This window comes from Amblyomma maculatum, chromosome 2 (assembly GCF_055883805.1).
Source record: "Amblyomma maculatum isolate TAMU_Amacu chromosome 2, ASM5588380v1, whole genome shotgun sequence".
NCBI classification, from domain to species: Eukaryota; Metazoa; Arthropoda; class Arachnida; order Ixodida; family Ixodidae; genus Amblyomma; species Amblyomma maculatum.
Window position 1 is genome coordinate 200,931,379 of NC_139345.1, and position 25,896 is coordinate 200,957,274.

At 46.5% G+C, this 25,896-nt stretch overlaps 1 protein-coding gene across 1 annotated transcript in view; it reads left to right on the top strand.

Moving 5' to 3' along the window:
• LOC146200929 (uncharacterized) overlaps positions 1-25,896 on the top strand; it is a 51,995-nt gene that overhangs the window by 18,822 nt on the left and 7,277 nt on the right. The gene's annotated exons all lie outside the window — the stretch shown is intronic.

Here is a 25,896-nt window from a genome sequence, read left to right on the forward strand (position 1 = left end):
TACGCTCTGGAAAGCAACACTTGAATGATAGCTTTTGTGACCGTTTATACGGGGCATAAGGTTTGAAAGCGAGTTTTAGATTACTGCATTAAAATAGCGCAAAATATATAAAGGCAGAATTGGTTCATGGAGTTTATCGTCCCAATGTGATTGAGGCCGAAGCTGGCTTCGGACAATTTGACCCTTTTTTCTACTTTAACGTAGTCCGACAGTTCTCGGGCGGCTTGCTTTCCTCCTCCTTGGAAAAGCGGCGACCGTGGCTTTTCCATGGATCAAGCTCACCCATGGTTTCAGCAGTAAAGCGCTGTAATCACCGAGACGAAGACGAGAAGTTGAAACAATAATAGTGAGATATAAAAAGAAAGGTTGATAAATGTTAATGGGTGCTGTGGACTCGCAGAAGTTTTTCTGTACTCGAAAAAAAACCCTCTTATAATTTTGAAGAGGCCGCAGCCAACGGAAACTGTTGTCTGTTCCCTTTTAAATAGCGCGAAAAAATCCTGAAGCTAAATAAAAGTGCCGCCATTACCAACCTATTTTTCAAAATGCATGTGTCGAAACAAAACCCAGCTAGGGGCCAAATGACAAACCTCTTTTAGTGGTAACTCTTTTAAATCGATGCCTAAGCACCGCTTGTAAGAGCGGACGCTCAGTGTTGGTGCTCTTGCTTCGCCTATGTGCAATTTGCTAATCGCAATGTCATAAATCACTTATTTTGTGTCTCTTTTAACTTACACACATGCTTTAACCTACAGTAGTAAGCTACCACAATATTTGAAAGGCCGTCTGACATAGCCATAAAGGCCGGCTTTCAGTACATCAAACTGAAATGCAAGCCGATCGCCTAGGCGTAGCACTGGCGATAGGATCCCGATTTTGCAATTCCTTTCTCACCTACCTATTCCACAAGGGCTACCCGCGTTGGTAGCTGCTGTCATTTGGCATGGCATCATAGGGTTGCAGAACTCAGCGTCCAACCCTTACAACGTAAACCTGAGCCATGCACGGCAATTTTCGTTCACAGCCTCAACAACCAAGGATTTTCAACAATACGGGGCCTAGCGTTAAAATGACCCCAAATAGAGGAGTATAAAAACACTTGTATATACTTGTAAGAGTAGTATTAAGGCGGCGCGGAATGTTGATGCCGATAGCATTATTTTGTAAGAGCTAAAATGGAGCGATGTTTATATGCAAGTCGTAAGCAACAAAGGATGGGTCACGATCTGTGAGTCGTTAAAGGTGTCCACAGCGACGAGCATTCTCGTAGTACCTTCCTTCTTTACGCCCATTCTTTCTATGTGCCCCTGTTCGGTAGATAAAGTCGATATGAGATTGAAGCTCTATATGTAAGAAGTACCTTGGGAAGTCCCCCCCCCCCCCCTACGGACGGAGCTGGCGCAAGCAGATGTTTCAACGCCGCCCATGCCAGCAGCTCAACTGACCACCCCAAAGCCTTATCGGGAACCCCGACACTTTTATGGCAAGCCTGGGGATGACGTGGATGACTGGCTCACCCACTACAATCGGGTGAGCAAATACAACCGCTGGGATGCGAATACCAAGCTGGCGAATGCGGTAATCTTTGTTGAAAAAACTGTACTAACATGGTTTGACAATCGTGAAGCATCCCTTACCACCTAGGATTGCTTCATGGAAGAAATGAGAGCAGGATTCGGCGACGCCGATGCTCGAAAAAAGAGCGCCGAACAGACTCTGGCTCAGCGAGCGCAAGTACCGGGGGAGACCTGCACAACTTACGTAGAAGTCCTCAAGCTATGCAGAATAGTTGATGCTTGGATGACTGAGGAAGACAATGTGGACCACCTCCTCAAAGGAATAGCGCAAGATGTGCACAACTTTCTTATCTGCAAAGAGGATTTGAATACTGCCGCTGATGTAACACGACACTGCCGCACGTTTGAAGGTTTGAAGCGACGCCGTATCATTCTGAAGTTTGGTCGGCTGCCGAACGTAGTAATTGTCGCCAGTGTGGATATGTCTGAAGCGACGAGCATGGCAGATACAATTCGACAGATCGTCCGCGAGGAGCTTCGGAGGCATCAAGATATTGGGGCCACGTCAGCCCCGTCTACAGTGGCACCTCTTCGGCAGACATTAGCCCATCTTCTACCGGTTATGCTACCTCTGTTAAAACTCCTTCGGACGTCCGATGCTCTGCAGCTCATCGCCCGAACATGCAACCTCTCACCATTAACGCCTACAACAGCGAGCACTTTTGTTCTACTCGTCGACTACATCCAGAACATGAAGCGCTTAATCCAAGCGACGATGAGCCTTATTCATCGAATGAACGTGAGCCGCCAGTGTGCTATGCCTGTGGAATGATCGGCCACATTTCGCATTTTTGCCACAATCACCGTCCGTACCAGCAGTATCGCTGACCGTGGGCGAAATCCCGAGCAAGGTTTCCTGCAGACAATGATGATTCATACAGAAGAACACCTGGCCGGAATGAGTACAGAGCAACAGCTAGCCGACAAGAACGCAGAATGGCGCTGAACCGAAACGAATCCCCGGCCTCTGACCCTAGCCTGACACCACTATCTCGGCGCCTAGGACGCTCCCCTTCTCCCCTACGACGGTCGCCACCTCTGGGAAACTAGTGAGTGCGGCCGATGGAGGTGAGGTCGGAAATGATTCTAGCTTACCTATGCCTCTGCCCGTTTCGATGTTGAAGAACCGAATTTAAGTGTTTGTGGACGGTGTACGTAATATGGCGTTGTTGGACACAGGTGCAGCCATTTTTATTATACGCCTCGCTTTTAAAAACTACCTTGGTCGTAAAATTATGTTCGGTTGGGATAGTGCGGCGACATTGTGGTGTTGGTGGCGAACCGCTAAACCCACTTGGAGTCTGTTTCGTGAATCTTGTTACCGCCGGCCACACATTCCGAACTGAATTCGCAGTATTTAGTATTTAGTATTTATTTATTTGAAGTGCATTTCATTTTTACACTTCAGGAAGGAGGCCAAAAGGCACGACGCCTGACGTGGGCCTTCCTCCCTGGGGGAAGCAAATTGCATTTGACACATGTATACAAAACAAGCAAATACAATATGTGTAGCGGTCATCGCGACATCAGTTTCCACAAGCACATGAAACAAAATCCATTTCAAAAATAACAATACCTGAACCTAAGGTGTTCTGAATAAATAAGAAAAAAAGCAACAACAGGAAACCATCACACGCCACGACTGCTGGTACAGCAATCTACGATGAATATACGAGAACGAAAAGCTGTACAGAACATGTTACAGTAAATTAAGATTTGTTGAAAAGAAGCAATGATGAGATACAGGAAGTTATGAAGGGAAAGAAAGAAAAAGAATCATGTTCACTGATATGAATACAAAGTATATCACAGGATGTACCAAAACGTCATGCAGTCAGCAGTGCAATCACTTTTCTCTTGTAAATTTTTTTTATTTTTACATTGGTACAAGAGGTCATGGATATTTCTGTTTTCATTTAAAAGGGCAGTCATTTGATATCTAATCGTTTTAAACCCGTAATTCGTTCTTGCTTTTGGTGCTCTTATTTTCATATGCCCAAGGTGATATGGATTTTGAGGTAGTTCTGGCGTTACAAAAAACTGAGGTTCAGAATGGATTGTATTATACGTTTCAAGCCCTAGCCGAAGAGTTTTTAACTCTAAAATGGTTAATAGCCATAAGCAGTTCCACCACTGGTCCGTGCTTTCTAAGTAAGCTAGGCTAGCAGTTGCTCTAATGGCCTTATTCTGTAGCAGAAACAAAGCATTTAAATTAGCCTGTGTTGTATCGCCCCATACCAGCAGGCAATAGTGAAGATGCGATTGAATTAAACTGAAATAAAAGTTGTTTTTTAGCCATATTGGTAATAGAAGCCTAAATATGTTTAGAAGGCCCACAGATCGCGAAATCGTTTTTCTTACTTGATTAATATGGTCAGTCCACAGCAGGTATTCATTAAATATAACTCCAAGAAATTTTATTGACTGTAGACGCTGTATAACGTTTGAATTGAATAGTATAGTTGGCTCATCTCCTATGACTTTATTGTTAGCTCTGAATATTACATACTTCGTCTTCGTGATGTTTAATTCTAACCTATTGGCCCGCAACCATAATGAGATATTCTAACCAGATGTTTGCTTTACTCTCTATAGTTTATAAACTCGCGTCAGTAAAGAAAACATTTGTGTCGTCGGCGTATAAAACTGTTTCGGAGCAAGGAGGGATATTAATATCATTAATGTGAACTAGGAATAGAATGGGACCCAGTATTGAGCCCTGTGGCACACCAGTGCTTATAAGGCCGTAGCTGGAAGGTATGTCATGAATCATTGTAAATTGCACTCTGGGTGACAAGTATAGCTCTCAAGAAGACTGAGGGCTGAGCCTCGTACCCCGTAGACTTCTAGTTTGCGTAGAGTAAAATTTCGTGACAAACTGAGTCGAAGACATTTCTAAAGTCTAAAAATAGCCCAAGTGTAAACATTCCGTTTTCGATGTTATAGATTATTTTGTATTTTATGAGAAGTAAAGCTTTTTTCGTAGATTAGTCCTTCTGAAATCCGAACTGTTCTTTGGCAATAGCTCCGGTCTTAGCGAGGTACGAAATAAGGCGGGTGTTGATAGCTTGTTCGGCAATTTTCGCGAAGACAGGCAGAACGGATATTGGGCGATAATTATTAGGATCGTTATAGCTTCCAGTCGTATGTATCACGCAAACTGTCGCCATTTTTAATTTCTCTGGAAACTTGCCTTCTTTAAGCATTTCGTTGCATATATATGACAAAAAAGGTGCGATAATATCGGATACAGCTTTCACTACCTCATCCTTAATGTTATCAGCACCAACGGAACAATTATTTTTAGACACATCATATACCTAGAAATTTCAACTGTTGATGTTGGGGAGAGAAATATTGAACATTTTGGACTGACTTGAAGAAATGACACTGGATGAGTGCACGTCCTTTGTGCAGCCTGATTTTCACCAACCATCATGAAGTATTCGTTGAACATGTCTGATAAGGGACGACCTCTGAGGTGGACTCCATCTACCACAATTTCTACTGGAGTTGGTTGAGATCGTTTTGATATTAAATTGTTGTATGACCTCCATATTTGATTTGAGGCATGTTTATTAGCAAACGCTTTTGCGTAATATTCCTGTTTTGCGGTTTTCAAATCGGTGTTGAGTTTATTCCTTACGGTTTTATACAGTTTAAGTATATTCATGTTCCTACTCTTTAAAAAATCAGCAAAGATATTGTGTTTCTGCCTTATTCTTTTGCACAGCTCTTTTGTGACCCACGGCTTTTTAGACGTTTTGTATTTAGAGCTGCGAACAAGAGGAAAGACGGCATTATAGGCATTTTGAAATTTTTCTTCAAAGGCATCGTAAGAGCGACTAGGATCCATTTTATTAAAAACATTTGACCAGTCCACTTCTGAGATCATGCGTCGAAAGCAATTTATTTTTCGTCATTAATTTTTCGATAAAAATAATTTACTGTTTCTAGAAAGTTTTCCTCGAAGGGGGCAGGAAAATAAAAAATGAAACATGGTCACTGACGTCGCATGCCATCACACCCGACTTGACATCGTTTGGTAAAAAGTCAGTGAAGCATAAATCAAGAGCAGTACCGGTACTTGTGGTGATTCTTGTAGGCAGGTTTATAACATTTGTGCAACTGTAGGTGGACATAATAGCAATAAAGTTCTTAGATATAGTATTCTCAGTTAATATATCTATGTTAAAATCGCCCAGGACGACAACAGATTGGCCATGTCCTGTAAGCGAGTGAAGTACACTGTCGAGGTAAGAAAAAAACCTTTCAACGTTCCCAGACGGTGGTCAGTAAACGACGGTTATAAGAACAACACAAGATTCGGCAATAAGTACTTCAATATCATAATCAACAACGGAAAATGTCTGTAGACAGGCGTGTGATATACCAATACGAAAATAGAGAGAGACACCTCCCCCTTTTTGCGGTCTCTGAACAAGGACACATCCATTAGAATAGTTTGAAATTGAACAACATCAAGTGAATCAGTGAACCACGTTTCTGTAAATGCTAAAACATCAAATTTATGGGCAAGTGAATTGAGATAAATGTCAGCGGCGTCTCCTTTGTTTCGAAGATTTTGTGAGTTTAGGCAAAATAAAGAAAATATCTTATTTGGGTGGGAAGGTAATCCCATTACTGTGCTGTTAAAATCATCTATCGCGTAATAGCTGTAGTTAGGTGCTCCGTAGTCCATACTGCCAGAGATAAAGAAGCAGAAGAAAACTCAGTGGATGAAGGTTCACTCCTCCAATTAATCGCTTTCAGCCCGAGTCGTTTCCGTGATGTTGCACAAGTCTGCCACACATGCAATGTGCAAAATGGGTTCTCCGGGGCCCTTGCGGACCATCACCTTTCCGTTCTTCTGCCATGTGAAACGATAACCCATTTGCTTTGCCCTTGTGCGTGCCAGCCACAAAAGATGCTTGTTTCGTCGGGTAAGGTTATCGTAGAGGCGGATATCTGAACCACTATCAAAGACTTGCTTACCCTTGTTCTTCCAGTTCTCTTTTGTTTTTCTAGAAACGAACCTTACAAGGATGGGAGCCTCACGCCTCTTTTTTGCGGAAAGACGGGAGATGCCGCGAATATCGTCCTCGTCAAGAGAACAGCGACCAAGGGAAGCAGCCAGCTCATTGACTTTAGACAAGAGGTTTTCATTTTCTTCCAATCTGAGCCCATGTATCTCGAGATTTTGCCGTCTGCCATACTGTTCAAGTTCGTTAACTTGATCCTTTAAATCTAATATCACCTTCGAACTGCCGGAGTCTTCAACTGCTGCAAGACGCGCCTTGATGTCTATTAGTTCACGGTCCTGCTTGGTTTTACGCTGGAACACTTCATCATACTTCTCAGACATGAGTCCGATAGACTCTTGTACATCAGTTACTATTCGCTACAACTCGGGAAGTGCATTCATCATCTCAACTAAAGGCATCAGAAGGCATAGTTTTTTTTTGCATATCTGATACGATAGCCATTAGTCCCTGTTGGGAGAACTCCTGCTGTTCGTTATTTGGATAGCTATTCACCGGGGAGTAGTCATCTGAACAACTTTGTTTGCTAGACTGCCGCGCAGTGCGCTCTGACGCCACTACACATGTCCAACATTTCCACTGCGTAATGCTGCTATCAGCCTTTTTATTTTTGCAGACTTTGGCTGTTAGACCTGAACATGCTTTTCCCATGTGGTAGTTGAATTCACGTGTTACGCAGGTTACAAATGGGTCTTTGGGCGGGATAGCAGCATGGCAAGAAAGACACAGGTCAGGGTCATCTAGTCCCGTAGGGTTAAACATAGCTATCACTAAGCAGTTGCACCCGGCAGCAGCAGCAGATGCAAACAAAAAAAAAAAAAATAAAAGAAGCAAAGCCACCAACCTGCGAAGTGGATGAAATGCATCAGGCACTTTTTAAAACAAGCGTCGTCGATGTGCTACTGCTGCCGAATGCAAATGCGGAGCGGTGCTTCCCAGTATCGCCGAAGAAACCTCGGTAGTTCGAACGTCGTAGCTGGGGCCAATGGGAGCAAGCCAGATACGGTGGATGTTAGACGCAGATATGATTCGAAATCTTGGTAACCCTCCTCCGGCGTCGGCAGGAACTTTTTCAGGCGCAGCACAGCCGCAGTGGAGCCATGCGTCAAGGGTTGAGCTCGAGCGGAGGTCCAGCCATAAAACTGCGAAGTGGAAGAAATGCGTCAGGCGCTTTTCAAGATAAGCGTCGTCGATGTGCTAGTGCTGCCACTGCCAAACGCAAAAAAAAAAAAAAACAAGTACTTGCTCGATCAACGCATTACGTAATTCTTGGACTCGATTTTCTAGAATAATTTTGGGCCACTCTCGACTTTCTCAACAAAGACATTTCTGTAAGCACTCGAATTGAATCTGCTTTGTGCAAAAATTCGCGGACCAATCCCAACACGATTTCGATTTCGGACGACATAGTCATTCCTGCAATGTCAGCATAGTTTATACAAGTTGTTAGTTCAAGCTGTTCCAGTGATGAGTTCGACGCTGTGGTTGAACAACTCACCCTCCACTGCGCGACGAAAAGTATTCTTATTCCCCGCTGCGTCATCTCAGTCATGAATGGCCATTCTTCTTTGTGGACGACTAACTGCACTAACGAACCTGTTGTATTACCACGTGGTCTAAAACTTGCCAACTTTGACGAAGATGCTTTTAAATCAGTGGCCGTGCTCAGCACAGACAATTCCCAGCCTACCGCCGGCTGAAAAGTAGGTAAGACAAAATTTCTTGCCATGATTAACAAGTCCCTGCCTACAAGTGACCGTTACAGTTTAGTGGAAGTTCTGTCGAAACATACTGCGGCTTTCGATTTCTCTCGGGACTTACCACCACGGATTCCTATTTCCCGTATTCAGCACCGAATCAAAACTGGGACTGCTGATCCAATCCGTCAGAAGCCTTATCGTGTATCTTCATCAGAGCGCGAAACAATCGAAGAACAAGTTCGTGATATGCTGCATAAGGACATCATTCAGGAATCGTCTAGTTCCTGTGATACTAGTCAAAAAGAAAGATGGCACATGGCGATTTTGTGTTGATTATCGGCGACTGTTACCAAGAAGGACGTGTATCCCCTGCCACGTGTTGATGACGCCACTGATTGTTTACTTTCTGCCTCCGATTTTTCATCAGTTGACCTGCTAACAGGCTATTAGCAGATCCCCATGCACCCGGAAGATAAAGAAAAGACGACATTCATCCCCTCAGACGGGCTGAATGAATTTAATGTGATACCGTTTGGATTATGTAACGCTCCAGCCACGTTCGAAAGATTCATGGATACAGTTTTGCGCAGACTGAAGTAGCACATTTGTATGTTGGACGATGTAGTAATATTCGAGGCTACTTTTCGTGAACACAACAGTCGATAAGAAATTGTCTTGGAGTGTATTGAGAAAGCTAGTCTGGTACTCAATTCCAAGAAATGTCGTTTTGGAGAACGCCAGACTGTGGTACTTGGACATCTCGTAGACAAGGATGGAATCAGGCATGATCCGAAAAAGATCGGAGCTGTCACTTGTTTTAAACCGCCGAAATTGTTATAACAGCTCAGGAAGTTTTGGGGCTTTGCTCCTATTTCCGGCGTTTTGTTCCGAAGTTTGCTGACCTAGCATATCCCCTAACTTGTCTTCTGCAAAAAGATGTACCTTTCAAGTGGACTGCTGATTGTGACTCCGCCTTTCGTCAGTTAAAATTTATTTTGACATCAGGACCTGTACTACGCTAGTTCTGCCCATCAGCTCCAACAGAGCTTCACACTGATGCCAGCGCAGTTGGAGTTGGTGCTGTGCACGTAAAGCGCCACAGTGGCAATGAACATGACGTTGCATATGCAAGCCGTTCTTTGAGCAAGGCTGGGCGTAATTACACAGTAACTGAACAGGAATGCTTAGCGGTTGTTTTCGGTTTGCAACGGTTTAGGTCATATCTTTATGGATGTGCATTTAAAATTGTGACGGACCATCATTCCTTATGCTGGCTTGTAAACCTTCGGGACCCCTGTGGACGCCTTGCGCCGAGGGCTTTCCGCGTGCAAGAATTCAATTTTACTTTGTCTTTTAGGAGTGGTCTTAAGCACGGTGATGCTGAGTGCCGGTCACGGTTGCAGCTTGAAACTACTGATTGCGACAATGAGATCTTGGATGAACATATAGCTGCCATCTCTCCAAGCTTCCCCGATGTTGGTGAATTCAAGATTGCGCAGCGGAACGACTAGGAGTTCGCACCGCTTTTTGATGCAGCAAGTTCCCGGAACCCTCCGCCCTCATTCTGCATTCGTGACGGTCTACTATACAAGAAGAACTACTCGTCAGCAGGTGCGCGGTTTCTGGTAGTTCCTACAAGTCTTAGGTGTCAGATTCGTCGGGTAATGCACGACGATGCCAGAGCTGGACACTCGGATTTCGCCAGGACATTGCACAGGACTAAGGAACGTTTTTATATGCCGAAGAAGCGTCAACCTACTCAACGTTATGTGGCCAGCTGCCTCCAGTGCCAGCATTTCAAGCACCTAACCTGCTCTCCGCCAGGCCATCTTCAGCCTGTAACGTCACCACGAACTCTATTCGAACAGGCGAGAATTGACCTTCTAGGACCATTTCCCCGATTCTCCAACGGAAACCGCTGGGTCATCGTGTGCGTAAATTACCTTACGCGGTACTGTGAAACTGCTGCCATACCGTCAGCCACTGCTAATGATGTCTCGGCATTCCTCCTACGGTCTATCATTCTTCCTCGTGTGTTAATAAGCGACCTTGGGCGACAGTTTATGGCAGAAGTTGTAGAGGAACTTCTTCGCCTCTGCTCATCCCATTTTCGCCATTCAACTCCTTACCACCCACAAACAAACGGTCTTACCGAACGCACCAATCTTACGCTTAGCAATATGCTCGCAATGTATGTCGACTCCCACCACAAAAACTGGGATGAAGTCCTTCCGTTTATAACGTACGCATTTAACACTGCTAGGCAAGAAACGACAGGCTACAGTCCGTTTTTTCTTCTTTACGCACGACCTCCATGAACTACTCTGAACACGTTTTTGCCTTTCTCACTCCCTGCTGAAACTTCACTCGCGCATACTCTCTCTTTGGCTGAAGAAGCTTGTCGACTGTCTAGACTTCGCACTCTTGCCTCCCAGGAACGCTACAAGCAACGCTACGACAAGCGTCATCAAGATATATATATAACCCTGGTGATTTGGTGTGGCTTTGGACGCCGTTGCGTAAGCGCGGCTTGTCCCAGAAACTGTTGGACCACTATACTGGTCGTTTCGTTGTACTGGAACGCCTAAGCGCAGTAAACTTTGCAGTCTCTCGCCAGACCACCCAAGGTCGTCGTTCTCAGAAGACTCAAGTAGTCCCCTTGGCCCGCATAAAGCCCTTCTATCAAAGTGATGAACCTTGACTCGCCCTGTGGGCATCGTCTACGAAGGGGGCAGTGTCACGCGCTTCCCGCGGTCCTGTATTGGGGGAAGAGGAGGTTTGGCGGGATAAGCAGGAGAGGAAGAGAAAGCTGGTTCTGCCCGCTCTGGTGTGCTAATCTCCAGCGCATCCTAACATCAGTGTAAATACACCTCGTTACAATATTACTAGCGCTTGGGGTTATGTGTCGCTGCTTGCAATACGTGGTGATTACGAGGCCTTCCAGAAGAAAAACGTGGAGCCAAGATATCTTCGTAAGCATATGGCCTTACGATTTCACTTTGGGCAACTGGCCATGCAGCAAGTCATGAAAAAATCAGTACAAACTGGTACGCATGAATCGCACTAGAAAATTAAGACGGGTGTTTTTCTCGCAGTCGACAGCTTCAACAAGTAGTCCAAAAGTACTTTACGGGCGTATAAATGCACACTAAAGTTTACGACTCCCTCACTAGAGGGAGGGCCTGTTAGTACAGAGCGTCTCAAGAAGGAAACCTGTAGCTTCCCTACCGGACAGAGAAACAAAAGCCAAGCGGAGGTGAGGTCTCCATCCTTTCCCTCGACATGAAAGCAGATCACGCAACGAACAAAAAAAAAGGTTATAGACGTCGCAGAACTCGCCGCCAGAAACATTTCCTCGTCTCGATGGGATAAGCTAGAGCTCAAGCTTTTGGGGTGCAGTAGAGATGGAGGGAAGAATTCGGACTACTTGCTGTGGGTAAAGGCAGGACATAACGAGAAAGAGAGAGAAAAAAAACTATATTTGCAGATAATGGAGCTAGGTCCCCTGGGTACCCGCACGATCCGACACTACTCAAACGGTCATACCTAAAAAGCCCATACGCTAGTAGCTCTTCGAAAACGATGACAACCGACAAAGGGTATTGCGTAACTGTGTTCCTTAACAGTGACAACGACGAATGCAAAATTTTGGACTTACAGAAGCTCAGCGAGACTGACGCGCAACTAGTAGAAAAATGAAATATATATGAACTTCTGGTCGGCCTGTTTAAGTTTGCTGAGTTAGATAATACGTTGTACCACTACGCACGTGATGTGCACTATCGGCTCTTCAGACGGCATCCTTAGCGCAAAAAAACACACGCACACGAGAGAAAAGGCGGGACACGGGACAAGCGCTTGTGTTTTGTGTGCGTGTGTTTTTTTGCGCTAAGGATGCCGTCTGAAGCTGAAAACCATCTAGCCCGTCTAAAAGTTCTTTTAAACTATCGGCTCTGTCCACGGTATTTACGAATTATCATAATCAACAAGCCAAGATCTCTCTTCAAGGCTACAGTGGACTTCATGAGGTTCGAGCTGCGCAGAACAGATAGAGCGCCTTTCTTTACCTGTAAACCAATTAAAATTATACGTATTACTGCATACTTATCTCTGCAGTAGCCAAAGTAGTCAGGACCGTAATGAGATTGGCGGTAGAGAAAAACGGTCAGACGTTCCGCCAGTGACGAAGGACGAGGTCCTATGGCGGTAAGAAAAAGTCGGACGTTCCACCAGTGACGAAGGATGAGGTCAAGTAAGCAATAGAAACTATGAAAATGGGGAAATCAGCTGGAGAGGATCAGATAACTACAGATTTGTTGAAGGACGCAGGGAATATCGTGCTAGAAAAACTCGCCACCCTGTATACGCAGTGCCTGGTGTCATCGACGGTACCGGAACAATGGAAGAATGCAAACATTATCCTCATTCATAAGAAAGGGCACGCTAAGGACCTTAAAATTACAGACCAATTAGCTTACTGTCTGTTACGTAAAAGGTATTTACTGAGGTAATCGCTGATAAAATCAGGACAACCTTAGACCGCAATCAAGCAAAGGATCAAGCAGGTTTTCGGGAACGGTACTCAACTATCGATCATATCCATACCATCAACCAGGTGATAGGCAAATGCTCGGAATATAACCAGCCCTTATACATAGCATTCATTGATTGCGAAAAAGCATTTGACTCAGTAGAAACTTCGGCGGGGATGCAGGCATTGCGAAATCAGGGGGTAGACGAGCCGTATATGAAAGTGCTGGAAGATATATATAGTGGCTGCCCAGTAACCGTAGTTCTGCATAAAGAAAGTAACAAAATTCCCATAAAGAAAGGTGTTAGGCAAGGAGACACAATCTCCCCAGTACTATTCACAGCTTGCTTAGAGGAAGTATTCAGAGACTTGGAATGGGAGCAGTTAGGGATAAGGGTAGATGGAGAATACCTCAGTAATCTGCGATTTGCTGATGACATTGCCTTGCCAAGTAACTCGGGGGATGAACTGCAAAGAATGATTTATGACCTTGACAGGAAAGGTAGAAAGGTAGGCTTGAAAATCAATATGCAGAAGACTAAGGTAATGGTCTAAAGCCTCGGGAAGGAACACCAGTTTGCGTTAGGTAGCGAAGCACTGGAAGTAGTAGGCGAATATGTCTACTTAGGACAGCTATAAACCGCAGATCCGGACATGAAAAGGAAATAACAAGAAGAATAAAATTGGGATGGAGCGCATTTGTAAAGCAATCGCAGGTTATGACTAGCAGCTTGCCGTCATCGCTCAAGAAGAAAGTATACAACAGTTGCATCTTACCTGTACTCACCTATGGGGCTGAAACGTGGAGGCTAACCAAGAGGGTTCTATTTAAGTTGAGGACAACGCAGAGGGCTATGGAAAGAAAAATGGTAGGGGTATAAGATTAGGAGATAGGAAGCATGCAGAGTCGGGGAACGAGATAACTCAAGTAACTGACATTCTAAGGGAAATCAAGAAGAAATGGGCATGGGCAGGACATGCAATGCGAAAAAAGGATAACCGATGGTCGTTTAGGGTAACAAACTGAATTCGAAAGGAAGGAAAGCATAGCAGGGGGAGGCAGAAAGTTAGGTGGGTGGATGAGGTTAAGAAGTTTGCAGGAGTCAATTGGATTTTTCATAGCACAGAACCGGGTTAATTGGAGAACTATGGGAGAGGCCTTTGCCCTGCAGTGTGTATAGTCAGGCTGATGATGATGATCATGTAGCACTGCAATGAACGTTGATAAAAGGCAAACAATGAGAGGCAAATGACAGGATCGGAAGTGTTGGCTTTCATGACTCTCTTCTTAAGAGACATCTAATAGATCCCCTAATTTTTATAATTTGGAGAAGCTCTCAAATTCAAACTTTATACTAAGGACGCCGCTTCAGGTGTGATAAAGAGACGTTTTTATTACTACAGCATCCTCTGGCCTAAGCCTTGTAGCGCAATGACTGAGGCTCCAAGAGCTGAAGTCGTCGTCAATTTCAAGCTAAGAGCAACGATATTCTACCAATTCGTGGATGGCTGTTTCTCTATCCTACTTAGACGAAATACAACGGCTCTTAACGGAGCGAATCCTAAACTGCAGGTGACTGTGGAAGTCGAAAATTACAACTGCCTATAACCCTGCCATCATCCCCTTGAGTCATTGTGTACCAGAAAAGCAAGCTGTCCCCTTTTCACCGCATGTGTTTTCCAGCGCAAAGAAAGGATAAAACGTTGGTTTCAACTGTTATTTTACCGATCGCAAGAACACTAAGAGGGCACCTGTAGCTATCTTTATGCGGCGAAACTCTATCAGTATTGAATATTTCTTAATTTTAAAGGCCCTTTGTCTGCTGAATCATTCTCAGATATTTTATTTGGGCTGATACCTAGTAATTCGCGGTCGTTTTCATTTTTCTTCTTTGCATGCGGCAGCCTATACCCACGGTCTGTCGCTATTTTACACAAGCGGAGTGCATGCCCTTTGGACGGTTGCAGGAACCTGCCAATCGCTTGATGTTCTGGCAGACACAAACCTTTCCTTGCATACCACGAAGACACACGAGCTTTGCACACACACACGCACACAGCAACCAACGAGGCTAAAAAAGCCGGGTCATCAAGGCGAGGGTTAGGATACACAGCAAGGCCCGTAATACTAGAAATAAAATTCAATACGCTAGCTAGGCGGGCGAGTTGGTGATACATTTTTCAAAAAACAACAGCGCGAGCAACGGGGACGAAGGGTAGAAAAACACAAGTAATTACAGGAAGCATGCATTTGTGAGGGAACAGGCAACAATCGAACAATAAAACCAGAAGGCACGTGCTACTATGTTATGTCAAGATAGGCAACCTTACACTCACGTAGGATTAGGGATGATTTGCTGACGCACAATCTTGTTTGTTTGTTTTTTTATTTGGTTTTTTTGTCAACTGGTCGGGGTAATTATACAAAATGTCGCTATAGTATAAGGAACGAAAGCAGGTTAGACACTATCGGCAATGATCAACTAAATTATTGTAGCGGGTAGAAAAATCAGGAGGAACGTTTCTTTTCTCCATCTCTCATGGTTGGCAGCAGGCGAAGTGACTGCCAGGTGCAGTCTTTCCTTCAGAACGGCCTTCTAATAGCAAGAATTTAAAATGGCTCACGACGTCGGCATTAATAATGTGCCAAACTAGAAGCTCTGTAACATGCTTGTCAGTGGCGAGAACCAGGCTTCATATGTCAACTACCCTGCACATGCGCCCTGGTTTCCTTGCATCGACGGCGTACAGATTTCTATCGGGGAAGTTAACGCCAAGACTAAAAGTGTAATATTGAGTAATCAAAAAACATTTGAAGGACGCTTAAGTTTCGCCTTTAAGCGCTCAACGCTTTAGCGTTATTGTACGACGTTCGCATCGCCTTCTCGAGCTCTTCAGGCTCACAACGACGTATTTCTCTTGTCATATTATTCCTTTCTTGTGTTCAGTGCAGGGTGAAATTTCATTCCTGACTTGATATTTACCCACCAATCAGGTAGCCTCCATTTCGTTAGTTCTTCCCGCTTTAGTATGTAGGCTATTTGTTTCCCGCTGTCCGTAAACGCCAATCCTTGCAGACGAGAAATGGATGTATAAGGCATTTAATCGGGTGGCTGCTCGTGCCATCTGTTTCGGCAGCACGGTGTGTTTGTACGAATTTTTGCAGCATTGCACAATGCTAAGGACGGGGGCGCTGATAAAAAGGCCACTTTCGGCGGAAGAATTATGGACACGTAAAATGGCCGCTGTACGAAGGGATAGCGTCAAAGTTTTCATTAGGTCAGGAAGAATTATGGACACGTAAAATGGCCGCTGTACGAAGGGATAGCGTCAAAGTTTTCATTAGGTCAGTTCTTTATCGCCTGCGCACCTTTTTGCAGACTCCGATACGCTTGTTGGCGTAAATGCTTCTTAACAAAGTTGAAAAAATATGTCTCGGTGGAGTAAGGGACAGCTTGCCTTACTAACAAGTCAAGCTGCAAAGATGCAATTTTGGCGCCTAAATAGACCATTTTCTTTCTATTTACTAATTTTGGAACATTAACCATCAAGATTTCCCAATCAGTAGGAAGTCACGTTTCAAGCTGGACTGCATTTCTAATGCTGTCGCCTTGACATTCTTATCCCAAGCAAGTGCAAATTTTGCGGTTCCTTTGGAACCTAAGATTCAAATGTCTCGACTTTTACGTCATATGTCTACGAAAAAATGTGTAGAGCAAAGGAAAAGCTGTGTTTCTTTAACTGACACACATGGGTGGCTGAAAACAAATGCGTTCTGCTTCATACTGGCTCGGCTGCAAATTGCATGCGTTTCGGAGACGTTGTGAATAACACGCGTAATAAAATGCATTTTAGACCGAGGAAGAAGCAGTTTATTTTCGAAATTCGGTTGATAAACTAAACGCCCGGAACACTGAAGTTAAAGCACTCAGACAGCAAGCAGTGAAAGCGCTCAGGCTAAGGTGCTCGCTTAAGCGCTTCGGAATATTGTGCGACAAGAGAGGAAAGGTGACAGTGACAACAGAGCTCACCTTCGACAAGAAACTTGCATGCCTTTTGCAAATTTAAGGTTGCAAAAGCACTTCTATCTTTCCTGACTACGAACGGCTAACTGCACTTTCATGCGCTAAAAGACGCCGTCGCCTTCATCTTAGTTTGCCGAGAACTCTGCAGGCGAATTTCAGCGCGTATTGCCGGTTCTATGTGGGATTTCAGCATATCTGCAAAAGTACAACTTCATATCTTATCGGTCGTTCTGATAACGACTGCGAGCAGTTCGTAGTTTGAGCAGCATTTACTCCATCGTAGATGTCCGGCTCGAATAAGTAAAATGGAACGTGTCATATTCGTTCACATTAGGTTTTCTGGTTATATTTGAAAATGTTTATATTGAGTGAACATGCATGTTACTAGAGCACCATTTGCAATGCGAGTTAAACTGCGCGCCGCAGGAAGGAATTTCTGAGCCTCCCCGCTTGATCACTTCGCCACAGAATACAGCTGTGCACCAACAGTCTTTCCACTTGACCAGAGCGGGCTTCCTTCATCGGAGTTGAATGGGAGCGATTATTTCTTGTGGCACTCATGAATTCCGTATACGGGACACCGACGACTCTATGTCGACACAAAGAGCGTTAGTTTGCATTTGACAGTTCTAATACGCAGTCTGAAAACTCATGGTTCCGCACTAAACTCGTGCATATACTTGGCAGGTCCCAGTCCGAGGGATTGTATGCTCGTGACAACAGCGGACGCCACCACTATGTTAACAAATGCCGCATAAGTGAAATACAAGCTTTATGCCCGTACTCCTATATATTCGCCACCATCTCACCTCATTTACTGCATGCGCTCACTGCAAATTTCTATTCTACAAGTGAAAATTATTTTTAGGAACTTAGAATATTTAAAAAAATGTTTGACACCGGAAACCTCCAGAAAAGAAAGCCAACATGACGGTAAAATTCCAGCCTCCCGCGATAAAACAATTTTGCCTGTTAAACAGTGTAGAACCCCACTGAATTTCGCGGCAAAACCGCTCACTTGGCAACGCTGCCAGAAAGTATCATCAGTCTTACGCATGAAACAAGAAGACATACCGAAAATAAGCATTCGCATTGCAATCGCAAACGGACACTAGCGTAGATAACATGTCTTTAAGCGCTGGAGAGGTACCACAGCTGCGCGAAGATAGTGTCACTGATTTCATCGAGTCTCATGCTCGCGGTGAAAGCTAACGTTCAGAGGATATCACGCAGACGCCTTGGACAGATGGGTGACCTCTGACCTCTGCCATCGGTTTGTAATCCACATTGCGCCGACGTAGATGGTAACGCTGCGCATGGGTCCACTGCTTGTTTGTGACATTCAACAAGGTGTGCTGCCGAGTGAAGGGATGCTGAGTAGTGTTCAGCATGCTCGTAGGAGCTCTCAGGCAGACACGCCTGAGTGTATTCGGCTGTGTGCCTCCTGCGGATCGGAGTCTTAGGTTAACATGGCGTAATACGTGCTGGCGTCCCAAGCACTGTTCGATGTAGAACTGCATAGCAGACATGCTAATGGTGATCTTGTATCACCGTCATTGTTATCAGCGTGTCTACGCCCTCTGGTCTATTATTGAAAAGATTTCCTTGTCAAGGCGCGCAGACTTGGCCATTGTTTATAAGACGGTTGGCCATTGGAATAATCACGGCCCGAAATTTGGCCACTATTGATAGCATAGATAACCATGGGCCCATATAAGTGTGAGCGAATGGAAATACTTATCATAGTGAACTATTACAATATATGATTTGGACGTTGTTGAAACACATATTGGAGTGCCCAAATGCCAATGAAGGACCTATATTCACGCCAACTTTTGATACCAAAACGCCATTGTAGGACCATTGATTTTGTGCCATTTGAATAGTTTCTCTTATGGGGGCTAGGGGACCTTTCTGGCAGGTAGCGGCGGTCGGGAGATGCAAAGCGTTCTCCGAACGGTGATTAAGATCGGGATAGACAGCCTGGCGATGCGAAGCGGGCGCTGTATGGCGATGGGGATCTGAACCGACTGCTTGATGGCTCACTCTCCGCTGAACAGATACTTCTTGACTCCTTACTGTCGTGGACCGGGGCTGCGTTGTGGGGCTTCGATTGCAAAACCAAAGAGGCCAATTTGTCGGTACGTGCAAGGGCGAAGGATGTGTACAACATCACCACAGTGGAATCAGACTGGGTGGTTGTTCTTGTAGTCCAGGCATCGCACTTCCTGAGGCTGGAGGGTATTTCGTAAGCTTGGTGGGCGGAGAACAAGGGACGGCGTTCAGGAGCAGCCTGTTCGCGTTCAAGGGACCTAGGAGCGTCTAGTCGGTAAGCAGATCGGCTTAACGTAGCAGCATAGTTCATTGCTCAAGCTTGCGTGGGAGCTGTCGGAGCTTTCACTTGAGGAACGCCCGTGCCTGCTGGACATCTTCGCAGAGGCGTCCGCGAGAGAAGCCACTTCAGTTTACATGGGCGATGGCAGGAGTCGGCGTAGTTCTTCGTGGCCGACATCGCGGATCCTTTCCCGTGGGCAATGTGCACGTGTAGCTGCAGCGTTGCATTGGCTTGCAATGAGGATGTCAAGAATCCGGTTGTACTAGCGCATCCTGATGTCCAACGTGTAAAAACTTGTAGCTGCTTCCTAGGAGAACTCTGCCAAAGACATTGGCAGCTCGCGTAGAAGATATAGTTGGTCGTGCACACCTCGCATGAGCAAGTTCACCTCAATGTCCTCGTTCATGTTAGGGTCGGCATGGTGGAAGAGGCGTCCTTCCATGTAATCTAGGTCCGACTCATTGGGGAGCTAAATGCGTTATTGAAAGAACGACTCGGCTCTATCTTTTCGCATTATGTTCGTCAAATCCTTCACAATCGCCTTCTTGAATGCGTCCCAATCCTAGAAATTAGCTTCACAATTCTCAAACTGTATACGGGTAGACATCTGGAGAGCAAAGTAGACTTGTCCTAGCTTCGCTTAGTCGTTCCAAGCGTTCCAAAAGGTCGATCCAGTCTTCCGCAGCCTCATTCGGTCGTCCTTAGAAGCAGGGGAGCTCTCGAGGTTGGACGAAAGCCAGGGGCGCTTTCTGATAGACCGGTGCTACTTGAAGGGCACGTCACGATGTCGGAATGCAGCCCCTCCACAAGTAGCTGCGTGGCCATGACAATGCCGGGATCACAAGAGAACTCACAGGCGTAGCAGCACTGAAATTAACTTTATTGGGCTGACTTGCGCCCGCAAAAAAACTAAGCAATGGGTGGTGGCGATAGCAGCCAAGAGCCAAAGAAAACATTATTTAAGACTGAGTGTACACAAACAACACTACTAATGGAGACAAGCTAGTGCGTAAAATACACACGGTGCAAATGCATATTTCATTATGCAACTAGAGATACTGTACAACCGGCAATAAAACCAGGAATAATATTGCCACAGACCTGGCTCGGACTACCGTTGTGTCGAAGACGAAGTGGTCGCGCTTGCGGGACGCCTACTCAAGCTGGTTCTGGTCTCGGTGATTAAACCTCGTGTTTCTACAATCTACCTTGACGTCAAAGATTGCACTTCTTCGGGCCTGTGACATTTGGGGCAGGTCGCTTGGGTATTCTAGGCTGATGCTCCATCCTTCTTCGGAAAGCCGAAGAACAAGCCCGGTGCCTTTTGTGAGAACCCCCGTTCACGTGTCAGCCACAGGTCCGCAGCTTGTCTCCGGCATTTGGGTTCCTGCCTCAAGAAAGCGCACCAATGGCTATGTCTACGACAGCAAGATCAGACGGCGCCCCGCGCGTTTCTGTTTTTTTTTTGTGAGTCTGCCAGATCCCCGCATCTCAAACCCCTTTCACGGAGAGACGAAGGACGCCCAAGACGCGTTATCAGTTCGAGCGTTTCGCGCGTTTCAACGACTAGGACGACAATGCTAAGACACGGAATGTCTACATCAGCTTAGAAGATTCCGTTCGGATCTTTTATGGAAACCGCGAGGTGAGCCTTACGACGTGACAGAAGGTTCGTCGCCAGCTGCTCGAGATTTTCACCAGCAGCGAACGACGTGAACGGGCAAAGAATGAATTGGCCACTTGAATTCAGCTCCCAAATGTAAACGTAGCGATGTTCATGGAAGAAGTTACTCGCCATCGCAACCGAGCCGACCCGAACATGACCGACGAAAAAAAGCTCAGACACCTGATTGGAGGCGCTGAAGAGCAGTTGTTCTGGGGTCTTGGGCGAAGCCCGCCCATGAACAGTCGCCAAATTCCTCTCCGAGGCTGTGGTCATGGAGAAGGCACTCCAAGAGCGCTACAGTTCCTACGACCGACAGCTAAACCTTATCTCGGCTTATAACCTCCGGGATGCTGTTTCGGGGGCCAATACAAGCTCCATTCCGCACCTCGTGCTTTCGGTGGTCGGTGAGGAGCTGCAGAAGCTTCAGGAGACTTTTCCTGTTTATGCTCTGATCAGCTTCATTCGCGAGGAATTTCAAGAGGCGCTATGACCTCCCGTCGCTCAGGCAGTAAAGCTACCACCACAGACAGCTTCTGTCGGCAGCGACTTATGCGGACGTGCGGCGCCGTATTGCAGCGCTCCCTTGCGCACCACCGTATACCCCTTCGGTAGTCGCAGTGCAAGCCGAGCTGCCGGTTTCCTACTGGCAGGGCCGACGACAGGCGACGCGGAAGACCAATATTTGGCATGCGTCAGATCGACGTCTGTGTTACTACTGTGGCGAAGCTGGTCGCATCTTCCGGCCGTTATAGTCTGCCTCGATATCTACGACTCAGCTTCTTCTGGCCTGTGACAATGTCAACTTCAAGTGAGATGTTATAGCAGTCGATTTTCCTTCGAACACTTTTCTCTTTGTAAAACTATAGGGATCAGCAATATGCTTATATGCACATACTAAGGGTACAGGAAATTTCGGCTAACCCATGCAGCGCCTTATGGATCTCAAGCTATTCTGCATTAACAAAGCCGGCTGGGATGTGTTTCGCTCGCCTTTTACAGCGTATGAATAGCGAAAAAAAGAGAAAGTAAAAGAAAAAAGGGGGGAGTGGTATTGGTGAGAAAGGGCTCAGGAAAAGAAGCAAGTGTACTTCTGGGCGCATGCTGTTACGAAAATGCAAGTTCACGTAGCACCCTCGCATGAATGCATGTATGTGGCGAGAGGACCATATCTACAGGAAAGCTTGCTCACTCAGCGTGAAAAGATCAAAATCTGAGAAGTTTCACAACAACACTGTCAGTCATGTAAAGATGGGCTACATTTGTTGATACGGCCGCCTATAGAACGAGTCTGTGTTTAGGTTTTTCTATAGTACGAAGCTGACTGACTTCACAACTAGTCGTTCATAATAATCTACGCGTGTTCTTGTGCGCGAGACTGGGATAGAAAATGCCAAGTTCGCTAATCGGCGAAATGCTGTATTTCTTTGTGACCGCAATTGACAAGAAGTGGAAGCTGTGACAGATTTTCTCTTCTTGGGCTCCAAGATTACCTCTGAAGGACACTTCAGCCATGAAATTAGGAGACGCCTGCTTCTGGGAAAGAGAGCAATGGTTAGCCTTGACCGCCTAGTAAAGAGCAGAGACATTAGTCTGCTAACCAAGATCCGTATAACTCGTGCTATGGTCTTTCCAGTTGTGATGTATGGATGCGAGAGTTGGACTGTGAAAAAGGCTGACCGCCGAAAAATTGACGCGTTTCAATTGTGGTGCTGTCGAAGACTCTTGAGAGTTCCTTGGAATGCCAGAAGATCAAATCAGTCGATATTGTCGACCATAAACCCGGACTGCTCATTGGAGGGTCAAATTCTAAAGTTGAAGCTCAGCTACTTTGGTCACCTGATGAGAAGGGAGGAGTCGCTGGAGAAAGATTTGATGTTGGGATAGGTTGAGGGTCGTTGGAGAAGGGGTAGGCAGCGAACGCGATGGTTAGATGGCATCCTCGAGGCACTGCAGATGAAGGTATGTGATGTTAGGAAGATAGTGAGAGACCGGAAAGCGTGGCGTGACATGGTCCATAGGGTCACGAAGAGTCGGACACGACTGAACGACTGAACTGAACTGAACTGCAATTGACACACTTGTTGTCCGGCAAAATCTTGTCCGGCAAAAACGGCAAAATCTTGTTGTGCGGCAAACAGGAGAAGCCATTCTTTCGTAGGTGAGACTCCCCGCTCGACTCGCCAGCAGATATCCCATACAGTATCGGATAGGTCGGGGCAGGTAGCGTCCTTCTATTTAGGCTCGCGCATTGTGCTTGGCGCAGGACCCGGTGGTAGCCCTGGAAGACATATTGTCTCACACAATCGCGTGGTGGACATTTCAGTTCAGTCCTCACCGGAGAATGCTTCCTCACGCTGTGTGCACAAGCGCGCTGCCGCTGCGTAGTATGGCAAGGGTGTGGCTGCTGATGGCGCACTATTGGCAATGGCGCGGGGCATCAAGGAACGGCGTTGGGTCCCAGGCTAGTACAGGAGCAAGGGCTTACCTGAATAATCTGCCTGGCCTACAAGGCTCTTCACCCATTTAGCGCATATTGCTCTGCAGAACCTTACAAGCATGGCATGCTCCACTCTCCGCAGTTGCGCGCAAGATGAAGCTTTGCTCGCGAGACTAGTTCAGTTTTGCCCTTCCAGAACCAGCCGAACAATAAAGTGTGTAGTTCGCGCACTACAGAGGTAGGAGCAAACGCGACGCGTGCAACAAACCGTAGTTTGCTACCCAACATAGTTTTCACAGAATATGCCCTCTCCCTCATGGGCAAGGAAGAAGCGGCGACGGCAGCCACTTGCTTCTGTATCGCTGCGACAGTCTTCTGCCACGTGCGTGTAGAGACGCCGCTGGCACAAAATTTGACTCCTAAAATTTTGACACTCTCGGTGCGGGTTAGCATGTCCGGAAGCGTATTACCAGAAAAGCCCAGACATAGCACTCGACTTTTACTTTCCTTCAACTTTCCGCCAGAGAGAGCGGCATATTCAGCGTACATTCGGGAAAAGCTCCACAGGCTGTCTGAGTCATGAAAGAGCAAGGTTACGTCGTCGGCGTATGCTATAATCTTCACCCTCGAGACGCCAGGCAGAGCCAGGCCATGCATCGAAGTCGAATCCTCCACACTTCGCAACCGAGGATAGCGAGCACGAAGAGCACTGGCGAAAGGGGGCAACCCTGCCTAACGCCGCGGGTTACAGAGAAGGGCGGTGTAGCAAACCGATTCAAAAGTACGTCAGATGTCATGCTGCTGTATAGTAACTGAATGAGTTCAATGAAGGCTTCTGGAAAATTTAACAGCATAGGATTCCATCAAGGTACTAGGGTTCCAGACGATTGAACGTGTTTTCCTGATCCAGGCTAACTGCTATGCCGCTAGCTTCGCGTGAATGAGTAAATTCATGATGTCCCGGACTAGTGTTAATGATGTGAAAATACTACGTCCAAGAACCGAGCAAGACTGCTGGGATCTAATTAGCTGAGAAAGGAGTGGGTTAGTGCGCTTAACAAGGATAGCTGCCAGGATTTTATATTCATTATTTAGTAGCGTATTGGGATTCCAGCTAGAGGGCTATCACTTGTCCCTGTCCGGTTTACGGAGCAACACGATCCGAGCATTTCTGAATGAACGCAAAGTGAAGTCCCGAGAATGTGCGTCGTTAAGTGTTGATTGGCATAGGGTGTATTTCTGCCCAGCCCCAGCAAATGCGGCACAATTCAATAGGTATACCATCAGCGCCTGGAAATGTACACGTTTGTATGCCCTACAAATAGAATAGAACTTCTACGGTGCTGGTCGGACGCATGAGAGAGGCCGAGTCTTCATCACTAAGTCGCTAGAGGATGGAACAGAGCTAGTTGACACGCACGTTGACACGACCTGTAGCGTATAGCTCGCAAGTGAACAGATAAAAAAGTAATTTAAAAACATGCGCTCAATATCATGCTGTAGAGTGCTCTCCAGGCTATCCTATAGGCAAGTACAGGCTAACAACGTTTTTCGGCAACATTCCGGACGCGCTCGTGTATCATGCTAGGTGCAATACTTCAAGCTTGGATATAGGCCGCTTTAAGCTGCCATGTGTTCTGCGGTGCGTGTATGCAGGCACAGGAGACGTTAGTAGCGATAACGCTGAAACTGCAAGTAGGCCTGAGTGTCTGGAGTCCTCGTACCGCCTAACTTATCCATGCGGGTGAGCCGTAAACAGTCCTTGGGAATGACGGCTTTGCCTTCGCGTTTGCGCGGCCCGTCGTATAATGCACGCGTCATGCCATCCTTCATTGAGCGCGTCCTAGTCACGCGGTTGTCGTCCAGGTTTTGCCAGCGACACCGTGATCGCGTCTCTAACCTCACGCGAAGCGTCCAGATCTCGCATAACCGAAACATCAAGAGGCCAGATATCGCCACGTTTTCCCGGTCGACCGTATGCAACTACTACTAAGAACTTTAGGGTATTCTTGGGGAGGGGATACCGGACGCGAGTTATGTCAGCCTAAATCGTGGCGGCACTCTTAGCGTCTGGAAGAAAGGGATGTAGGAAGGCGAAGGGGGGGGAGGGTTATTAATATGGCCAGCACGAAGCGAACAGCTCGGATAACACTGGCAGGGCGGAGAGCTCAGCGTGGTGGCACCAGTGCAGGAGCGCTCCAAGGTAGGTCCAGGCGAAGCCTGGTACAGCGCCTCTGCGAGCTGCTGTCAGCACGACGCCACGATGGCTGAAGCAACCACGGCTGCAGGAAGGACCGCAATTGAATGATGCCAAGGCAGCCGCGAGGTGGTTTGCGCTGGAAGGCCGCCGTGTCCGACAGCGCGTAGAGGTAAGTGAATCCAGCGAACACGGGAAGGTCCAGGAGATCGAGGGGTAGCTGAGCGCACACAAGGATGGCGCGCGAACGGCCAGTAGCTGCACCGAAATGTGCCGGAAATGTGCAGCGGCAGCTGCCATGTCGAGGAAGAAGGGGTTCGCTCGTCCGCCGTCGGTCTGTGGGAGGCAGCGAAGAGTGCGGGGAATTGTTTGCCCCCACGTGGCTC